Below are 23,305 nucleotides of genomic sequence, written 5' to 3'. Positions count from 1 at the left end.
AGTTTATTTGAACTGATTGCATCTCCCTTGTCCCCAAAAAGGAGAGGAAGGGAAGAAAGGTAGGTAGAATTCTCTCTGTCCTTGAGGCTTCCTCCTGGTGCCCCAAAAGGGACCTGACATCTTTCATTATGATACGATAAAAATACACAAAGGAGACCGCTGTATATGAACCTGTGATGAAGCTGCTACCCGTCAAGCAGACAAAATAATAAAATGTGCTGACAGGCATCATTAGACAGAAAAGATGCAAGTGAAACATTTGGAATAGCGTCTCATGAAACTGAGCTGCTGAAAAAGAACTTGAAACAAAAATAGTAAGATTATTAAAAATTCAAAAATCATCAAAAGTTAGACTTTTGATAAGACAAATGGAAATAAAAAAGAAAGAGGTAGCAAAAAATATACAAGATGAGAATGAGAGAGGAAAACCAGCTGTAGATACAGAAGAGAATAAATAATTATGAGAATACAACTTCTGTAATGTATGGCCACAAAAGTAGGTTAAGGATGAGTTTCCTCAGTCAAGGCCTTTCCCAATTGCAGAAAAATCCTCAAATCTAAGTAAATTACTTGATAGATGTCAATTCAAGTCAAGCAGAACTAAATGGGGAACATTCCAGTGCCAAGAGGGGCAGAAAAACATAAACTAGTCTAAATAATTAACTGCTTTTCCTGGATAACAAGTTTCACAATTACATACTAGCAATTCTAGTAAGCTCATCCAAATTGCTGTTTATCCTAAAATTGTCCCTTCATATTGGACCTAACAGTCCCAAATAAGTATTGTTTGCATCAGTGCACACAGGCAGACTCTCACCCACCACCATTGTTAGTTATAAAGTAGTCCTACTCTGGCAAAACAAAATAAAATAAAATAATAAAATAAAATAAAATAAAATAATAATTTTTTAAAAATTAAAACCAAGTTTAGATCTGAGCTATAAATCTGCCACTTCATATGAGAGGTGAGCTTGATTAGTACTCAGTGGTGCTGGTAAAAAAATCTGCATCCTTGTCTGTTGATTCTTCATGGAGGATATCTTCTAATCCCAGGTTTGAGTTCTATTATCACCTGTTCTCCTATATCTATTCTGCAGGCAATGAATTAAAGTTGCTTAGGGTGCCTCCAGAATAGATTTCAGAAGATAACTGGGATCTGGAGATACTTCTGGAATTACGAACATTTAGGAGATTCTAAAACTTAAGGGAGTAAACAACTTCCTCCAGGAAGAACATGAAGAATAGGTAACATTGCAAATAAAATAGAAACGTTCATCAGAGACAGAAGCAGTAAGATACTTGGTTCTGTTCCTGGTCTCAGTTCTGTTCTATGTCTTCTCAGCTCCATGAAAAATGTAGTCACAGAAATAGTGGTAAGAGACTTTTTTTTCCTCATAGAATCTGGAGGAGTCTTACCCTAGCCCCTGGTTTTCTGCAGTATTGTCAGCTCCAAGACCCTGGCTTTTGGAACAATTTTATTAACTTATTATTCTATAGAAGATGGGGGACCAGCCATTTCTGCAGGCTTTCACACTAGCACTAAGCAAGCCAGGACTTTCAGCCCAGCTCACTCACTTTAGATTTTGTTGTTGCTTCATTATGTTTGTGATCCCTAAAGATGTTTATTTTGTTTTTTTAAATGACTTTAATTTTTCTCCCATTTTTATACACTATTTACTGGAGCAGCTACTCTAGTAAATTTCTGGAGCAGCAGCATAATTTAAAGCTTAAAAATCTAAAGCAAGCCATCTTCATCTGAAAATCATAACTTCAAAAAAAATTAGGAGATTTTAACTGTGGAATGTGTTGTTACAACAGATGGAAAGCTACAAAAATTCCTGCAATTTAAGTACACCATATATGACATCAGAATGTACTGAAACATAGAAACATTGTTTAACATCCCCCCCAATTATTTTACTCATTTGCCTGAGATCCCAAACCAAATATCTTCATTTCTTCTTTTGTTTATTTTAACCCACCATACTGACTTCCACATACAGTTGGAAACAGGAAAAAAAAAAAAGGAAAAATTCAACAGTAGAATAAGTGAAATAGTGAAATTCGTTCTTGTAAACTCAACTCAAGAACCTGGAGAAAATTATATGTCTTTTAGCCAAACAAAGTTTCAGCATACTAAGTAGCAACTATATTTCATTAGAGCTTTTCTATGCCTGTGTGGTATGATTCAAGGAATTGCCATGAATAATAAAGTGATATGTAGACGCCACCTCCATGGGGGGTGCGATGGGGAGGTGACAAACAAGACGTTATCTCTGGCTATATACTAACAAAGTTTCTTTTTTTGCTTTGAACAGCAGTGTGAGTGATGGCCACGAGTAATATTGAAAAAAAGAATACTGTCTAATTCTAAGATCATAGGCAAGGGTTGAGAGCTCCTGGGGCTGCTTATTACTGGTTTGCTGTGTGACCCTGGCAAAGCACTTATATCCCCCATTTAAGTGCTTCTACGGGTCCCTATCTTGATAAGGAGTTGCCTCAATTTAGTCCCTCTATTCTCTTTACCTTTTCATTTTGTATTCTTTTCATCCTTCTTTCTGCATTTAGAGAAGAAAGAATGCTTTTAACCATTTCAATCTTTATGCTGTAGTGCTTCACGCTCTGCAAGTGCAGTTGATAACTTGCAGAACAAACTTTTCCTAGGGAAATGGATGGCTTTTCATGCTCATTGGGATTAACATTTGGAAAGTAAGAAGAAATCAGGAAGAAGGGAAAGGAAACTGGATTCTTAGCCTATCTATGTAATAATGAGTTCCTTGCTATAAACCAAATGAGTTAATTGCATCCATAGGAACAATTTAATTTAATTTAATTGGAATGTGAACAGAGAGATGTCTGAAGGCATCAAATCACACCTGGAAAGTAAAAAGTCATAATCTTTCCCATTAAGTTAAGCGAGGAAATGGCCCATTTTAAGAATGACTTGTGATGCCTTCAGCACTATGACCCAAATTTTCTTTTTAAAAAAATCTACAATGTAGAACTGCTGATTCATCTGCAATGTTTTGTATATAGTTGAAAATCTAGCTTATATTAAATGTGTATGAATATGTATGGCTATGTAAATTAAGGCCAAATTTTTTAAATGTAAGTTTATCCATAAACTAATGGTATTTGATATACAAACAACTAAAGAAGTGAGTAGAAAAGTGCATCATCTACCATCAATAATCATTTTAAAGAGCCTTCATAATTATTAGATGTTTTTACTCTGGAGCCAGCCCCAGGAGAGTAAATATTATGTCGTTTTTGCCAATAAAGGAACATGAAACAGAAAAAAAAATTAAGTGGTTTTCTTTAAGTCGATTAAAAATAAATGATATCTGTAAGATAAAAATTTAGATACCCCAAGTCCTGTTACTGTTTTTTAAAATTACATCAGCCAATCAGAAAATACCTACATGTTTAATAACCATCTTTGTTATTTTATTATCATTATTAACCCATTCATGGTCAAGTAACATTAACTTTATTCCAAATAGCCACCTTTGTCTTCTTGCTGTTTTCTTTTCCTCTGAGATGATATATCACTGATCCATATGTAATGCTTACTCCTAAATCTGTGGAAAGAATTGACTTACTCTCAAATATCTATCAAGTAATCCTCAATTCAAGTGATGATTTTTGTTTAAGGTAGTGATTTTCTTTTTTTTTTCTTTTTAAAAAAGGTTTTATTTATTTATTTTGAAAGAGAGAGAACAAGAGCAGTGGTAGGGGCAGAGGGAGAGGGAGAGAGAGAGAGAATCTCAAGCAGGCTCCACGTTGAACATGCAGCCAACTTGGGGCTTGATCACAAGACCTTGAGATTATGACCTTGAATTAAGAATCAGATGCTTAACTGACTGAGCCACCCAGGCACTCCTAAGGTAGTGATTTTCATTAGCAGGTCAGAAGTGGATCATCTGTCTCTTCCAAATCTGATTTGTCTCCAGAGTAGGCAGAGAGTAAATGCTTTATGTAAATTTATTGTCTCATTTCCAAACTCTATTGAATACAGTAAATTTAAGTATTACTTCATCTGGAAGACCTTAAATCTTCCCACATCCAAAGTTAGCATTTGTTTCTTATTATGTATTATATTCTACTACCTCATTTTAAGACTCTTTGTGATTCTAGTCAATAATGTTAATGTTCCTGTGTCTTCCAAAGAGTGGTAGATATTCACCAGAACATTGACCAAATGCATAACATAGCTGAAACCAAAGCTGGATATTATAAAACAATCATTCTCCAAATCATTCTTAATCCTTAGATACGTGTTCCAACCTACTCCATGTGAGATTGATCTCGTGTCTCACCCTTTTTAGAGGTTAAAATGGATAGTTGGATTATGTAAATCATTTCCTTCTGAAATTTTATGCTAAAGTCATATAACATTCATAGAGATTAAAAGTGTATACTCTAGAACCAGGGAACTTAGGTTAGAATCCCAGCTCTACCACCCCCAACTTCAGGCAAGATACCACAACTGGTGTCCACAGTATTATTATCACAAAATGTGGATCTACTTCATAGGCTGTGTAATGGACAGACTCTGAGGCCATCTTCTGTGGTATCCAACTCCTGGTGTTCATACCTCTGTGTAATTACCTCTCCTGGTGTTTTGGCAGGACCTGTGATTTGGTTCTAACCAACAGAATATGGCAAAGGTGATAAGATATTATTCTAGTGATTACATTATATTACCCAAAGACATAAAATTCCTAGAAGACTCTCTCCAGAGACTTACTCCTTTGCAGATTTTAAAGAACCATGTAGTCATATTAGAAGACCCACAAAGAAAGAATGGCTTTTAGGAGGTGAGACCTCTAGAAGCTGACAGTAGCCTCCACCCAAGAGCTAGCATGAAGCCAGGGTTCTCGGTCTTACAACTGCATGGGGAAGAATTCTGCCATCAGACTGAGTGAGCTTGGAAGCAAACTCTTTTCTAGTCAAGCCTCCTGGTGAGAACACAACCCTCATAACATCTTGATTACAGTCTTGTGAGATCCCAAGCGGAGAATCAGCTAACCAAAACCCAGACACCTGAACCACCATGACTGTGAGATAAGAAATATGTGTTGTTTTAAGCCACAGAATCTGTGGTAATGCATTACATAGGAATAGAAAACCAATGTAATTGTGAGCATATATATTCTTTTGACCAATACAAAATACATAGTGTGTACTACACAGTATCTGCAACTCTTTTCAACGTGTGGTAAAGTTTCTTTTAACTCAGTCCAGATAACATCATGTACATGATTCATTCATTTCTAATATTTTATTGCACACCTGTTACAGTGAGAATGTTATAACCTTAACAAAACTAGTCAGAAGTCACTTAAGGGAAGATATTATTACAAAACTTTACTGGTAAAGGGTCTGAAAGGGTACCAGACAAGTCATCCCCATTGGGTCGGGTAGCCGCCTGGTACTCTTCTAATCTGGGTGAAAGGAGGAGTAAGGAAATACCAGCCACAGCCTCATACTTCCAAATGCATTGGTTTTTGACCTGAAAATATGGGACTTTGTCCAGTTTGCTTCAAAACTGGGTTTTTTGGTTGGTTGTTTTTAGAAAAAAAAAATTTAGTAATTTTTTTTCCTGCTTCCTTAATTTTGCTCTGCCTTCTAATCATTGTGTTACCCTTGAACAAACTTAACTACAAAATCATTTTTGAAGGCAAGAAATGGATATCTTCAAGAAAATACAACCGTTTTCTGTCACTTTCTCTGAGGGTGACTAGTTCTTTACTATAAATTGTTCAAATCCTTTCTCTTAATTATAGTACTCCCTTCCCCCAAACTCCCATTGAACATTTTGAAATTCCTTATCATGTTGTAAATTTTAGTTGATATGATATTATGTCTCTTTGTGGCTTAGCCCTGTCACCAATTATGGGATATGAATTCTTCAAATGTCCAAGTAGAATGAAGGGTCAGAGCCACAGCAGATAGGAAAAGATATCTGAGCTGCAGTGTGATATTCTTGCTCCAAGATCAGACTAAGTGATTACAACAAGGCCAGAATTTTATTGATTTATTTTTGCATATTTGTTTTATTTTTTAAAAATTAGATGAACTATATATATATATACATATATATATAAAATATTCATGTATAAAGTTTGTATTTATCCAAGATGTTTGTCTCTCTCTCTCTCTCTCTTTCACACACACACAAACACACACACTCCATCTCTCTCTCTCTCTCTCCCTCTCTCTCCAGGCCTTAACAGCATTACATTGCTCACTGTCCTTGAAAAGATAAATGGATAACTTATAACCATAATTATACTTACTCACTGATGTAATGAAGAGAATTAGGAAATGTGTACACAATAGCCGTGCAGGAGAGAGGAATCATAATTGGCAACTATTAATCTAATAGACAGAAAAAGAGACGGCTGGAATAATTAACACGTGCCACACAGAGTGATCGTTTATGATAAGGATGACTGAAAAGACAGCAGCATTACTTAGATTTCCCCACTGGCAAAGAAAGCCAGAGCAAAACCAAAATGAATCTTTGGCCCAGACAGCAAGCCACCACGCTTACTGAGCTGTGTTGAAAGTAGCCTTGTTAGGAATCCATGTGGTAATTCTCCTTTAACCCTTGCATTTGCAACTAAAGAATCACATATGCTTTCTTTTTATAACATTTGGTCAGCAGCACACTTAAAAAAATAATGTCAACTACATTTAAAACAAATTTGACCTTAAAAAAACAAAGAGCCACTTATTTTACCAGCAAAACGAATGTATTTGGAATAGAGAGCAGAGGAATTACAATTCAGAACATGCAAACTATAGCAAACCATAGGCAAATCGAGAGAGCAAAAAAGAGGAATTTTATTTTATAGGGAGAAGGGAGAACGTCGTGAGGGGCTTGGAATGAAGTTTATTGGAGGAAAGCAGGAGTTCAAGAGTGGTGATAGTTTTGCGCTGGCCGAGTTGTGGCAGTGTCTCAGTGGCTGGGCTGTTGCTGAGCTGTTGTTGGGCCCGAAGAAAATCTTCCTTCCTTTGGCTGGGGTAGTACAATAAACTGTCTCCTGGCCAGGAACATGAGATATGCTTCTATGAGAAGTTTGTGCGCGAGAGATCCCCCTTCATGGATCTGTGACTTCATTTTAATTGAAGTTTCCTTTTATTAATTTTCACAACAATCTTTAGTTTAGAAAATATTTACCCCCCCCCCTCCATTTGAAGGAATGAAATCTCCATGCATTTAAGAAACTTATGGCTGGGAAACCTGGATGGCTCAGTCAGTTAAGTGTCAGACTCTTGATTTTGGCTCAGGCCATGGTCTCATGAGCAGTGAGATTAGCCCTGCCTCAGGCTCCATACTCAGTGGGGAGTCTGCTTGAGATTCTTTCTCTCCCTCTCCCTCACACACTCTTCTCTAAAACAAGACAAAACAAAACTTATGGTTATTTCCTCTCTTTTGGTTTTGGCCTAAAATATGTGTCTTATAAAAAATGTCACTACAAATTATTTTAAATGACCTGTGGACAAATCAAGCATCACTCATCATTAATGGGGAAACTGATTCTATTCACATAAATATATATGGGGCATAAAATAGACATTGCTAAGAAGGCCTCATTTGGCTGAGATAATGATCATTTTCTTATCATTTTGACCTCTTCTCTACATATAAGTAAATAATTATAATCTAATGAAATTCAGGACATTTTTGAGTTGTATTTTTTTCCAGTTTGAATAAGAACTGAATGTGTCATAAAGAATATGAGATAGGCTTGAGAGAAATGTTATTAGAAGGCTTTAATCTCATGGAAAAAAAACATTCTATATGAATCATTAGATGAGGAATAGTCAAATATATCTTAAAAATTCTACTGACTTTTACATTTTTTCTTAAGTATTGTTGAAAAGCCTAATGGCTACCATGGATATTTCCCATTATGTCCTCATGTTGTCTCTAGTATTTTGTTTCCAAGAATCAATGCATGAACATTGAAAACTAGCAATAGTAAGTAAAAAAAAAAAAAAAAAAAAGTTCAGGTTGTTACCTGTTTCAGGTTGTTACCTGAAAACAACTTTTAATTTCTATTTGGTCAAGAAATAGACACCACTATACATTATGATTTTTGTAAATACTTGGTTAAATAATAATGTGAAATGCAAACAGAACAAGTACTATTATTTGCTTTGAAATTTCTATCTCTCTTTGGCTCCACAACTGATCACAAACTATTTTGCAAGGGAAATTAAAATAGGGTATCCAAAAGCAGGATACTCTTCATTTTTTTGAGTTGAAATATGTCTACTTTGGTAATGTTTATACTTGTTTTCCTATAACCTCTGACCATGTGTTTGTCTTGTTTTGAACTTAACTGCTATGCTTTTGCCCCCACCAACCTCAGTAACCCTTTTCTCAGATTATTTACTCTTAGAACCCCCTTCCCAGATTATTTTCTCTTTAATCTCCATGAATGGTTAAATTGGCATTAAATCTGTGCAATAAAACAAAATGGATATATTAAATATGCTTGTGCATTTATTTGATCAGTTTCCTATTACAAACAAACGGACTACTGAATTAGGTTCAAGCATATTATTTCTCTCAGGAAGCAAAATGTTTCATTTATATCCTCCATACTCATCAGCATAAATGCTTTCTTCTAGATACACTGCATTACATGCTGTTTTCCTAAATAAAACCCATTGATTGCAGCTTCCTTTACATACCTATCCTGTGCTAATCTGAAAATTTTACGATTTCCTCAATGCCTATTGAAATACCATTGATTCATACAGACTGTCTTTACTTGACCCCAACACAACATGACACATTTTGTTCATCTCTCCCTAAAGCAGTTTTCTGTAAAATCTTGAAACTTTTAATAATTTGTGTTTGTTTGTTTTTCATGTTGTTCTTCTCTACTTGCTTGGTTTTATCCCATTAAGAAAGACATTATATTATTTTTTTTTTTAAAGAGATATAAGCAAGCCCTTCACCACATCAATCCTCGGTTTCTTATCTCTAAAGCAGGATTAATAGTAACAGTTATAATTTATTGAACATTGCTTATAAGCTAGATAATGTGGTAATTATATACCTTATGTCTTTTACTCTTTACAAAAATCCTATAAAATCATTACTATTACTTCTGTTTTACAGTCTTCCCAAAGTTTTGATTCAAGATTGAAACTCAGGGTTTTTTTTACTTCAGTGTTCCTGATATTAACCACTAAGTCATATTTTCCTACCTACACCACAGATTCTAAATTGAAATATAAGTATAATAGTTTGTATATTAAATAATTATTTTCATATTGCTTGAAATAGCCAATACAATTACTTATACAAATTATCAAATGTTCCTTATATATAATTAAATGTAGTCAACAAATAACCTTTTAAAAGAGTTGCACTATAGTTATGGGCTCATCAGAGAACTGAGGTCACAGGGCAAACCGCCAAATCAAAATTTGGAGAGGCATAGGTAGACAGTTGTAACTGAGATTTGCTCATGTAAGACAGAGATCATTGGAGCCATAAACAGGTAGGAACATTTGTGTGATTTTAATCAAATGCTGGAGGCTGAGTGTGGACTTGTCTGAGAGTGAGAAACCCCCAGGAGCTGCAGTCTCAGCATCCCTGTCTACACACACACACACACACACACACACACACACACACACACACACTTGTGAGCTTTCCTTACTGGACCTCCATCAGTGTCTCACATTAAAATTTGACCAAGAGTCCCTCCTGGACCCAACAGGGACAGGGAAGAGTGACCATTATTATACATGCCTAGAGGCTTCTTCATGTGAAAGGTGTACTCTTCAGTTAATAGGACTTGCCAAAAACCCAGCTGGGAAAAGATTTTCTTCCCCGTTCAAATCCTCTCTAATATTCCTGAGTCTCCTGAAGAGAGGGGCAGGAAGACAGTTATTGGGAGACAGGGCTTTAAGACAATAGACTGCAGCCAGGGAAGGTAGTAAAGGACAGATTAAAAAAATACACACACACACACACACACACACACACACACACACAAAACTAGAGGAAGGTCAGAAACACTAGTGAAGACAAGTCTTGAAATACAGACTCACTAAAAGACTGACATTTAATTGAAAGATTATATAATAGAATACTTCCTGTAAAAATGAGTAAAATGGAGGTTTCAGCAAGGGGAACTCTCACATCTTACCAATGGTAGTCAACTGCAGACCCAACAGGAAGAGACTGACCTGACGTTGCACGTGGATACTACTCTACTGTTTCAGCTGGAGAAAGAGATGTTTTCATTTTACCCTTCTCACTCCCCCAACTCCCACTGGGCAACAGCTCAGACAATGAAAAGCCACTATACTTCAATCTCCCAGTTTACTGCAATGGGCTTTTAGTTTATAAAGGCCTTCCCAACTTACACCTTTGTCTCCTTGAAGTGTAATCTTTTCTTCCTTCTCCAGATTTGACTCTGATTTTGCTGCATTTTGTTTGTCCCATGTTGTAGTTCTCTTTAATTCCTGTATAAAGCCATCTTTTGTTGGTAAAATAACTGGCAGGTTTTGTTTGTTTGTTTTGTTTTGATTTGTAGAGACAGAGAGAGTGAGAGAGAGAGAATCTTAAGCAGGCTTTACACCCACCATGGAGCCCAGTGCAGGGCTTGATCTCACAACGCTAAGATCATGACCTGAGATTAAATCAAGAGTTGGAGGCTTAACCAACTGAGCCACCGAGCACCTCGATACTGGCAGTCATTATTTTTAAGATTAACATTCCCTTTCCCCATGCTTTACCACCACCTCACAGAGCTCCAGTATAGTTACCATGGATTCTCTGAAAGAGATGCAAGACATAGAATCTCTCTGAGGAGCAGTACCTAAGGAAGCCCACAAGCCAATAGGAGAGGGGGAAAAACCACAAAATACTAAACTAAAACTCTAGAGGAACTATATCATCTGGCACCTACAAGAAGAGCAAACATTAAATACAGTTCACCTTCTAACTAGATTAACAAAAACCTTCATAGTAAAGGCCTAATACTTCAATCACATTATGGATCGATATTTATAAAATAAAAATACACATATTTTTATCAAGCTCACGTGGAACATCCACCAAGACAGAGCTCATTCTGGGCCATAAAACACATCTTGATAAATTTAAATAAAAATCATATAAAGTATGTGTTGAGACCATAAGGGAATTAAATAAGAAGTATGTAACTTAAATATAAAGTCCCCAAATATTTGGGAATTAAACAACACATTTCTAAATAGACCACTGATCTAAGAAGTCTCTAGAGGAATTCAAGAATATTTCAAACTAAATAAAAATTTAAAAATAAGCCTTATCAATATTTGTAAGATGCAGTGAAAAGTGATTAAGAGAAAGTTATGATTGATCTACATATTAGAAAGGAAGAAAAATAAATAACTTAGATTTTTCATGATATAAAATTATAGAAAGATGAATATATTAAATATAGAGTGAGTGAAATTTGAAATAATAGGGAAATCAATAGAGAAAAATCAACAAAACCAAAAGTTGGGTCTTTGAAAAGGTCAATAACATTGATAAATCTCTAACCAAAACAACAGAAAAAAGAGAAAGTACACAAATTGCTAGTATCAGAAATATATGAGAGGTGATATCTGTTGGTTCAATAGACATTAAAAAAATAAAAAAAAGGAAATACTATAAACAACACCATGATCGCAGACTTGATCGCAGAAATGGACCAATTCCTTGAAAGACATTTTTGAAAGTTTCTTAAAAAGTTCAACATAGTCTTACCATACCATCCAGAAATTGTGTTTCAAGGTATTTACCAACTTACTTAAAAATCTATGTCTGCACAAAAACCTGCATGAGGCAGTTTATAGCAACTTGTTTAATAACTGGAAAAAAAAAAGGGAACCTAGCAAATATCCTCCAATGAATGAATAAATGAACCACAGTACATTGCTACAATGTAATAATATTCATCTAAAAAAGCAATGAAATATTAAATCAAATCATGAAAAAGCACACATGAATCTTAAATGCATAATACTAAGTGGAAAAACCAGGCTGCAAATGTTGCATTCTCTATTATTACATTTATATGACATTTGAAAAATGCAAAGGTATAGAGTTAGTAAGGAAATCAATGGAAGACAGAGTTTGGGGAGGAGAGAAGTAGTGGATAAATGAAGCACAGAAAATTTTTTAGGGAAGTTAAATGGTTTTGTATGCCATTGTATTGGTGGATACATGTTGACACTATGCATTTGTCAAAACTCATTACATTTTAACACTAAGAGTAAAATTTAATGTACAAGCATTTTAAAAGTAAATCCTTTAGGAGATCAGAGGAACCCAGGATGGAATTCAGACTCTGAAAAAAAAATCAAACATTACAAATGTATGAAGTAACCTTATAAAAGTTGAAGGAGGGATAGATGACTCAAGTAATTTTGGAAATGAGTGGAGCCTATAAGACTAAAAGCAGGAACTATACGTAAGCACTGTACTCTAGCTGAAAAAATGCTGTCTATAATGGGTATGGGTTGTCCATTCTGAAACCATTATACTTGTACAGAGGAAATGAATGTTTAAGTAAATGGATAGCATATGATGAGAACAGGTTCCTCACTATTAAAGTAGGAGATTAAAAACAAATAAAGGGAGAAGGCTGAAATGATCCACATGGTATCAATTAGGGCTGGAGACATCAATAGAAAGTCATGCTGGTTCAATATAGATACAGAAGACACACAGGGAAATATTATTAATAGGTGTATACACACACAGGTCAGAGCACACACACGTATGTTCTTAATCTGTCAGCTGAGATGGCCTAGAAGCCATGAGACCCTAGTAGCAATAAACATTCCTTACACCTAGATACTGTTTCCACCATTCTCTAATAAAATGAGCTACAGGATCTTGAAGAAATGGCTTATTTTAGGGCTTGGAGCATCTTGTAGTGACATAAAGTAATGAAGTGCTCAAAAATATATACCAGAGAGAAGAGATACAGGTGACAACTAAAAGAACCCCCAACAGCCATGAAGAGGAAAATTACCCAGAGTAGGTTCAGGCTAGCAGGCCACAGAAGGTGGAAAATTACAAGCAATGTTGAGAGATAACCAGAAGCCCCACTTGAACAAGAGATAACCAGCCATTTCTGTGGGTAGACAGGGTTCCCATCAGGAGCTCCCTGCACTGCCCTAACTGCTGACCTAACCGCCGTTCCCACCTAAAGCAACCCCCACCCCCCAATTTAAACCCACCTACCAGCAGTCAGCACAACCCTTGGAACCTGACCTCCTGCACTGCCTATAAAAGCTCTGTAACCCGCTACCTGGGACCCAGAATTCTGAATGCGAGCTTCTCTGTGTCCACTGGCATAAAATAAACCTGAGTTCTCCTACTTCTCCCAGTGTTGCTTGGTTTCCTCACTGGTCTGATTTTTATTTTCTGCAATAGCTACAGCTGGAAAAATTCACCACAACAACATAGTGTTGGATCATAACCCACAGTGTAAAATAAACATCCTTGAGTACATACTGATATAAATAAATAACTGAATATCTAAATGGGTAAGAAGAGACAAATCTCTTTTGCAGAAAACTTTCAAATAATGTACATAGATACTGCCCTGAAATAAGTAGAACATAATTCCCCACCCCCCAAGTTTGGCCAGTGCATTGTGACTTTCTGCCAATGAATGTAGAATGTAAGGGGGAAAGTAAATTACAGAGAAGAAACCTGTGAAACACTACTCTAGCCAGGTGATCAAGATTAGCATCAATAGTGATGTCATGATAGTGTGTACCCTTGATATAATATGATGAAAATGGCACTTCTTCTCTGTAGTCCTCCTTTCAAAAGAAAAACAACAACAACAGCAACAACAACAACATACCTCTAGTCTAATTAGGAGAAAAATATAGCACAAACCTAAATTGAGGGACAATTTATAAAGTACCTGACCAGCATGCTTCAAAACTGTTAAGGTTCTTAAAAACAAGAAAAGTCTGAAAAACTGTCACAGGCAAGGGGAGCCATAGAGATATAACACCTAAATGTAAGTTGATGTGATAGCTCAGAATCTGGAACAGAAATAGGACTTTAGGTAAAACTGAGAACATATGAATGAGTATGGACTTTCAATATTGATATTGGCTCATAATTGAGAAAATTTATCTTATAAATGCAACCTATTAAAAATAGGGGAAGCTTCATATGAGATTTATGGGTATTCTTTGTACCATACTTTGAACTTTTATGCAAATCTGAAGTATTGTAAACTCAACAGTATATTTTTAAAAGATAGACAAATGATTTGAATAGGTACTTCCCCTGGGAAAAGGTATGGATGGCAAAGACGTTTATGCAAAGTTTCTCAAATGTACTGATCATTAAGAAAATATAATTAAAAACACAATGAAAGACTACTACTCATCTACTGAAATGAGGTATATTTCCTCATTTAGAAGTATATACAAATTAAGAAGTTATATTAAGAAGTATATAAAAAATTAAGAAGTATATACAATTAAAAAGTATATGAAATATTAAGAAGTATTAAAAAAAGAAGTATAAACATATCACATGATGGTAAGGATGTGGAAGAGCCAGATCTCTCATACACTGCTGGTGGGATTTAAAAGGCATAATTCTGAAAAGCTGTTTGGAAGTCTCTTAGAAATTCATCATTCATGGACTACCTGATCCAACTATCCCACGCCTAGGTATTCACTCAATCTTCCCTTCAGTGGTTATAACCAGTATGGGTTAAATAGTAATTTTGAAATCTCTCTCTCTCTCTGCCTCCCCTACAAAATTTATTTTCTTTAAAGATTTACTTATTTATTTTAGAGGGGGGAGGGGCAGAGGGAGAGAACCTCAAGCAGACTCCCTGTGGAGCATGGAGCCCAGCTGTAGGCTGGATCCCACAACCCATGAGATCATGACATGAGCTGAAACCAGGAGTTAGTTGCCTAACTGAGCTGCTCAGGCACTCTCCTCCCCTACACAATTTAAACCATTATTCTACAAGAAGTGTTAGCGAAGACAAATGATTTTGTTACAAGGACAATACACTAATTTTTATTTCAAAATCAAGCCTGTAATTCCTTCAGGAAAATGTAGATATATTATATATAAAGCTAGAAGAAATCTGAGAGATTACTCAGTAAATTGCTCTCACTTTATAAGTAGGGGTACATAGAGAGAAGAATATTTAAATGGCCTGTCCTAACTCTAGTAGAAAAATAATTAACATCCAGACATTTCACTTTCTCTTCTTATACCTTGTAGAACTACCACTGGAATATATTCATAATCCATATATTCAGCTTTATGTAATTATTGTTTGATTTCTGTGTTTTTGAAATTTCTACATATGATATCACACTATATTTATTGATTTACAGCTTTATTTTTTTATCCATGTTGAAAAGCACTTTAATGCATTTATTGCATTTATTTAACTATTTTATAGTGTCCCATTCAGTTTATAACACAAATAAGGATGAACTCTAATCTTATGTGCAGCTTCTGCTCACAGAGTATGCTAAACCTGCTATTTTTGGTGGAGGGGAGGGAGAGAAGGGTAAGAAGTGAGAAGAAGTTGGTACTTGGAAAGTACCTCATTTTGAAAGCTGATAAGACGTTTTGATAAATATATGGAGTATTTCCCATTTTTTACATATACACCAATACACACAACCTTGCTATACATCTCCTTATTCACATGCGTAAGATACGTGAAGATATTCCTGGGAATGGAACTGTTGTTTCATAGATATATGCCTCTGTAAATTTACTACTAAAGCCAAATTGGCTTATAAAGAGCTTTTTCCAGTTTAAACACACAATAGCAGTGTATTAGAGTTTGTGGTTCTTTGTATTGATCAACAATGGTATAAATCCTACAAGTCAATATGAAAAGAACTTAAAAGTGAATATGGGCAAAACATCAGTACAGGATATTCATAGAAGAGGAAATGGCTTAATAAATTTATAAATATTTCTTAAATGTATTTAATAGTCATGAATATGAATATATGATCATGAGATCTTCTTTCATATCCATTATATGTGAAACAATACAAAATGTTAAATATAATTTTAAACGTTCAGTTTCAAAATATTTGGTTTGTTATTTAGACAAACAGTTGCAAAGTACATTAAAATTACTATGGAATTTAAGTGCAAAATGCCCCATCTAAATAAGCTTACATCTTTTGATCTTGGGCAATTAATCTTTCTGTCTATCATTCTGCCATTGAAAATGGGAATTTTAGTATCTATCTCATGTTTTTGTGAGAATTAAATGAAAAAAAGAAAGTATGTGAAGAGCTTGTCCAACACTAGGAGCAAAAAGTAAATGTTAGCCAAGATTTTTAGTACTATCATCATAATTCTTACTAATAAATACCAATTCAATTAATGAAGATGTGAATGACAATTCTCTCTTCCAGCAGCATCAGTCCTGAAGAGCATACCTATTGTGCTTCGTTGTTAAAACGTATTCAGGTTAAGTTGACAACAGGCTGAAATTCTTCAATAAGCAAAGGCGGCAGAGAAATAAACTATTGCTGGCTTAAATTCTTGCAGTAATTCAAAGAAGCACTGTAGAGCAGATCATATATAAATCCTCTTTAAGGTGAAGCTTCGTGGCCATCTTGGTGATTATTATTTAATATAAGTTTTCTGCATATCACTAGAGTCTGTGTCCTAGTTTTAAAATACTCCCTCCTGGAGAGCCATGAATCTTTGAGAAAGTAATTATATTTCATCATAAACAAAGAATAGAATCACTAAAGATTAAACAAAGACATTTACTTGCTGTGTGCACATGTAAAAGCATAAGCGAATGCATGGACGGTTTCAGAAAAGGTAGAAAGACAGATACACACACACATACACATACACACACATACATATATAGATTAGAGGAATCAAGTAATTCCTGAGAAGGAATAATTTTAATTACAATCTCATACATGTTGATAGCTAACATTTATAGAATTGTTACAAAGTTCCATACAGTATGCTAAGGTTTTACATAAACTATTTTAGTTAAATATCATAACAGTTCTATGACAAAAACTCTATTGGTTTCCTTTATCTACAGATAAATAAACTGAGGCATACAGAGATCCAAGACCCTAAGTAGTGAGGGCACCTGGGTGGCTCAGAGGTTAAGCGTCTGCTTTCAGCTCAGGTCATGATCCCAGGGTCTTGGGATCAGGTCCCACATTGGGCATCTTGCTCAGCAGGGAGCCTGCTTCTCCCTCTGCCTGCTCTGCCTGCCGCTCCCCCTGCTTGTGCTCTCTCTCTCTCCCTCTCTCTCTCACACACACACAACAAAATAAAAAAAAAAATAAAATAAAATGACCCTAAGTAGTACGAGGAGAGCCAGGATCATTTCCCTGTTCTTTCAGCCCCAAAGCCCATGGTCTTAATCACATTTCATTTCTTGGCTATACTGACAAAAATGACTAAGTCATCTAAAACATTTCCCATGTAATATTAAATGCAAAAATTGCCAATTCTTAGACATTCAGTGTTTGGACATAATATTTAGATATCTTGGGGACATCTTCCTTATTCTTTAATAAATCAAAGATTCTAAATTGGAAGGGCCAGATGATAGAATTCAATCCTTAAGCAATTTTGAAATTTCAAAAAGAAGCAAAGGAGGTAGGGAAGTAAAGAAGGGAGGGAGGAGAAAGGAAGAAAGGAAGGAAATAAGGAAGGGAGAGAGGGAGGGAAGGAAGGGAGGGAGGGAGGGAGTGAGGGAAGGAAGGAAGGAAGGAAGGAAGGAAGGAAGGAAGGAAGGAAGGAAGGAAAAAATTTAAATGTCTTAATGTCTATCTTATGAACTATGTATAAATATTCTGAATTGTGTTTGTTGTCCAATTCACTAGAATCAAAGAGAAAATAAACTGGACTTAATTTATTAACAATAGCAACCTTAAAATGGAATCAGGATTCATTTCAGTTAGAATTCTGTTGATGACTGAGATGTGTGAAAGTGCAGTATGTGTAATAGTTTCTCTGAATATTGATTCCCTATTTCAGAAAACAAGGAGATTGACTTCCATTATGCTTCCATTTCTGGTATAAAATCTATAATTTTTTCCCACATATTATGTAGGAGGTGGGGGGATGGGAAGTAAGAGATTGACACAAAGAATGTTAAGAAAATAAATGGACTAGTGAATCCATAATTATTTTTATGACTACCACAGGGCATAATAAAGAATCACTGTGATTTTACTCTACAGAAATTTCAATGCTCTCTGCTGTGCTGAACATTAGGGGAAAAAAAAATTATACAAGTGCCAGCTCCTACATTTACAAATCTATACAGACTAATTAGCAATTAAATGGAAATTTTAATAAATGCTATGAATCAAGCCTAATTGTATATTCTGTCAGCTAGCTCTGATGTGAGCAATGCCATTCCATACTTTTTCTCTATTACTCTGAATAATTGAGAATAAAGTGGGTGTGAATTGCATAACACTTCCTCAGTACTTCAAAAACATCAAGGAAATTCACAACTCTTCTATCACGATGAAAACATTAATCAATTTTACATTTTCATAGATATGAATATGAAACCAAGCAGATGATAAAAATATGTCCTATTCTGAATTATGTCACAGTAAAATGAATACATTCTCACAGCGAACAGAAATTAGACCTCAAATATAACATGTTTATGCTCATGCTCCAGGCACCTTAGACTACAGTCCATGTAGTAATCATCATTATCATCATCATCATCATCATCATCATCATCATCATCACAGTATAAAAACACAGTTGAACATAATAGATTATCCATTTGTATCCCATTTTGTAAATTATAATAATATGAATCATGAAGCCATCACTTGATAGGCAAATAACACATGACATGCTTTTATATTTAGTTGTTGAATGATATTCTATAAAAAAGAAATACTGTTCCATCTAAAATGATGGCATTATTATACTAATAGTCAATGATCAGTTCTTTTTAAATTCCGATGATTTTTATTAAGAAAAAGAATTTCAAAAGAATAAAATCAGGACATTCTGTTTTATAATACATTATTAATATAAGAAGTAACCTGGTTTCATAGATACAGCTTTATCTTGGAATCAAAAAAAAAAAATGTCAAATACAAAACTTTTCAGTTAGGCCCTTAGAGACTTCCAGCAAACGCTTTAAACATTCAGGGTCTTCATGTCCTCATTGATCAAATGAGAAGAACAATTTCTACCTCAAAAATAGTAATAAGGATCCTTGAAATACCTTTTTTTTTAAAGATTTTATTCTTATTTATTTGAAGAGATAGAGACAGCCAGTGAGAGAGGGAACACAAGCAGGGGGAGTGGGAGAGGAAGAAGCAGGCTCCTAGCGGAGGAGCCTGATGTGGGGCTCGATCCCAGAACACTGGGATCACGCCCTGAGCCGAAGGCAGATGCTTAACGACTGCACCACCCAGGCATCCCAAAGGATCCTTGAAATATCTTCTAAACAAGTTTTAGATTTTAAACCACAAGACAAGAGTAAGATATATTTAGCATGCAGATCCCAATGCTCGAATGTTTAAAATAAGTTGGAATTAATTTAGTCAATTAAATCAATGTAGCTTAGTGAGTCAAAGAAGAAGGAAGTACATAATATTAGACATCATTTTTCTTTTCTACTTTTATTCTTATTTGGGATTATTATTTTTAATAATATTAAATTTCTAATATCTCTGTCTATAATAATGCATTTATAAATATTTGGTATAGTTGTGGAATTCTGTTTATCCAAGTACAAAGATACCTATGCATTAACCACAGTTTTGAAATGTTAAAATTAGGCTTGAGACATTCAGTATCTCCATTTGTGAATCCCTTTATATAAATTTAATAATGTAGCACATAAACTGGCCTAAGTAAATTTGTAAAATACAGTTCAAACTTTCCACTATTTGTTATTTTTCTTCGTTTTCATGCCACATCTTTTTTTAAAGATTTACTTATTTATTTATCATTTGGGAGGAGGGCAGAGGGAGAGGGAGAGGGAGAGAATCTCAAGCAGACTCCCCGCTGAGTGTGGACCCCTACACGGGGCTGGTGGAGCTGATCCCAGGACCCTGAGATCACTACCTGAGCAAAATCAGGAGTCAGATGCTTAACTAACTGAGCCAAACAGGTGCCCCTTCATACCACATCTTTTAAGGCAAACATTTCTGTCATTTTGATGATTTGATGATTTGTTCTTTTATTACCAAATTTTTAGGTTATATCCTTAGCTCATTCTAGCATGAGCATAAAAAGGATTGATAACAGCACAGTTTAATATTCCACAGTAACATAAAATTTTAACATAAAGTTCCCTGAATCACTGAAACTACCCTAATCACATTACAATAGAGAATCATACAGAATCAGAAGTAACATATACTCTAAATAGAGGTGTTTTTTAGTTTCCATTTTTTTATTTTATTGTGTTTTGTTTTCTAACATTAACACTACAGGAGGAAAGATAAATGAAAAGAACACAGGGTTTGAAAAGAATGTAGTAGCCTCCAAGCTAGTTCTCAATGAACCTCACCTTTTGTTATTCAAATCTTTATGAAGATCCCTCCCACATTGTATCAAAGTTGATCTGTGTAACCAATATAATATGGCATAAGTGAAGGCATATGACTTTTGAAGCTTGGTTATAAAAAGTGTTGCTGGCTCTAGGAGGCTTTCTCACGCATCACTAGGTCTGAAGGAATGTTAATTGCCCGTCTGTGAGGATGTGCAAATAGCCTCATGGGCAGGTTTATGCTGAATGAAACCTACAACCCATAACCACAGCCAGCATCAAGTTGCTAGCTAAGCTACCTGAGTGGGTCAAGTTGGAAGCCACTCTTCTAGCCCCAGTCAATCCTTAAAATGACTGCAACAATGGCTGAAATCTATCTACAACTTGTGAAAGACCTTGAACCAGAACTACCCTGCTCACCCACTTCTGCACTGACTCACAGAGATTGTGAAATAATAAATGTTAACTGTTGTTTAAACCCACTAAATTTGAGGTAATTGGATATGCAATAAAAGTAATTAGCAAAAGTAAGTAGTAGTATTTAAAATGATTATTATTGTTTATGTAATCATGAGGTAGGTTGGGAGTTAAGATGGCAGAGTAGGGGACCCCTTTTTCAGCCGGTCTCCTGAGTCGAGCTGGATAGGTACCAGACCATCCTGAACATCCACGGAATCAGCCTGAGATGCAGGAAGATACATCTGGATCTCTACAAGTGAACATCTCCAGCGCTGAGTATTGAGGTACGAAGCGGGGAACCGTGAAACCGCGAAACCGCGCACAGATATCGGAAGAAAAACGGAAGGGGGAGGGAGCCGCCGCGTTCGGGCACTGGGAAGCAGTAGCCACCTGCATGGGGGAGCAGGTGGACTTGGGGACCAGCACCCGCGAAACAGCAGACTGAGACCATGAGCCGGGAATGTGCGCACGAACAGTCTGAGGGCCAGAGCTCCGGAGCGTGCGCAGGGTGGCTGGCGGCTGGCAGCGGGCGGTATTAGAAACACAAAGGACAGAGACTCACCGGCCCTGGAAGTGAGGGCTGGGATGCCGGGTGTGGGGCGCACATCCCCGGATGTTGCAGGGTTGAGCAGCACCAACAGAAACGGAGTTAAAGTGGCCAGAACATCAGTGGAGAATGGTACGCGATCCCTCTGTTCTGAGACAGAGGCTGAGATTCGGCCACTGCTGCTCTGACGCTCAGAAGAGGCACAGCAAACTGCCAGGGAAAGCCGCCAGAGAACAAAAGCCTGGAAATACCGGCTCACAGTGTGTCCACTCCATCCCCCCTCCCACAGGACACGGAGACTCTACCCAAACAGGGTTGCCTGAGTATTGGCGTGGCAAGCCCCTCCCCCAGAAGGCAGGCTGAAAAATCAAGAAGCTCACATCCCTAAGATCCCTATAAAACAAGTGTGCACTGCCTGGGTCCTGGTCAATAATTTGGGCTCTGGACAACCCCACAATCTCTCCTCATCAGAATGACGAGAAGGAGAAGTCCCCCCCAGCAAAGAAAAGACAATGAGTCTGTGGCCTCTGCCACAGAACTGACGGATATGGATATAACCAAATTATCAGAAATGGAGTTCAGAATAACAATAGTCAAGATGATGTGTAGACTTGAAAAAAGTATTAACGAAAATGTTAATGAGAATATAGAATCTCTAAGGGCGGAAATGAGAGCAAATCTGGCAGAAATTAAAAATTCTATGAGCCAAATGCAGTCAAAACTAGAGGCTCTGACGGCCAGGGTGAATGAGGCAGAAGAACGTATCGGTGAATTGGAGGATGGGTTAGTAGAAGAGAAAGCTAAAATAGAAACTTGGCTCAAAAAAATCCAATCTCAAGAATGTAGGTTACGGGAGATTACTGACTCAATGAAATGTTCCAATGTCAGAATTGGCATCCCTGAGGGGGTGGAGAAAAACAGAGGTCTAGAAGAGATATTTGAACAAATTGTAGCTGAAAACTTCCCTAATTAGCAAAGGAAATAAGCTTTCGTGTCAAAGAGGCAGAGAGTACCCCTCCCAAGCTCAATCACGATAAACCTATGCCACATCACGTCATAGGGCAATTCGCAAATATTAGATCCAAGGATACAGTATTGAAAGCGGCCAGGGCAAAGAAATTTCTCATGTACCAAGGCAAAGGTATCAGAATTACATCAGACCTGTCTACACAGACCTGGAATGAGAGAAAGGGTTGGGGGGGGGCATTTTTAAAGCTCTTTCAGAGAAAAACATGCAGCCAAGGATCCTTTATCCAGCAAGGCTGTCATTCAGAATTGATGGAGAAATAAAGACCTTCCAGAATCGCCAGTCATTGAACAATTTCATAACCACGAAACCAGCCCTACAGGAGATATTAAGGGGGGTTCTATAAAAGTAAAAAGCACCTAAGAGTGATACAGAACAGAAAGTCACAATCTATAGACACAAAGACTTTACAGGCAACATGGCATCATTAAAATCATATCTCTCAATAATCAGTCTCAATGTAAATGGCTTAAATGCTCCCATAAATGACACAGGGTTGCAGATTGGATAAAAAGACATGACCCATCCATTTGCTGTCTACAAGAGACTCATTTTGAACCTAAAGATACATCCAGACTGAAAGTAAAGGGATGGAATACCATCTTCCATGCCAATGGACCTCAAAAGAAAGCTGGGGTAGCAATTCTCATATCAGACAGATTGGATTTTAAACTAAAGACTATAGTTAGAGACACAGAAGGGCACTATATT

The sequence above is a fragment of the Ursus arctos genome, unplaced genomic scaffold (genome assembly GCF_023065955.2).
Source record: "Ursus arctos isolate Adak ecotype North America unplaced genomic scaffold, UrsArc2.0 scaffold_4, whole genome shotgun sequence".
Classification (NCBI taxonomy): Eukaryota; Metazoa; Chordata; class Mammalia; order Carnivora; family Ursidae; genus Ursus; species Ursus arctos.
This window is presented reverse-complemented; position numbering follows the sequence as displayed.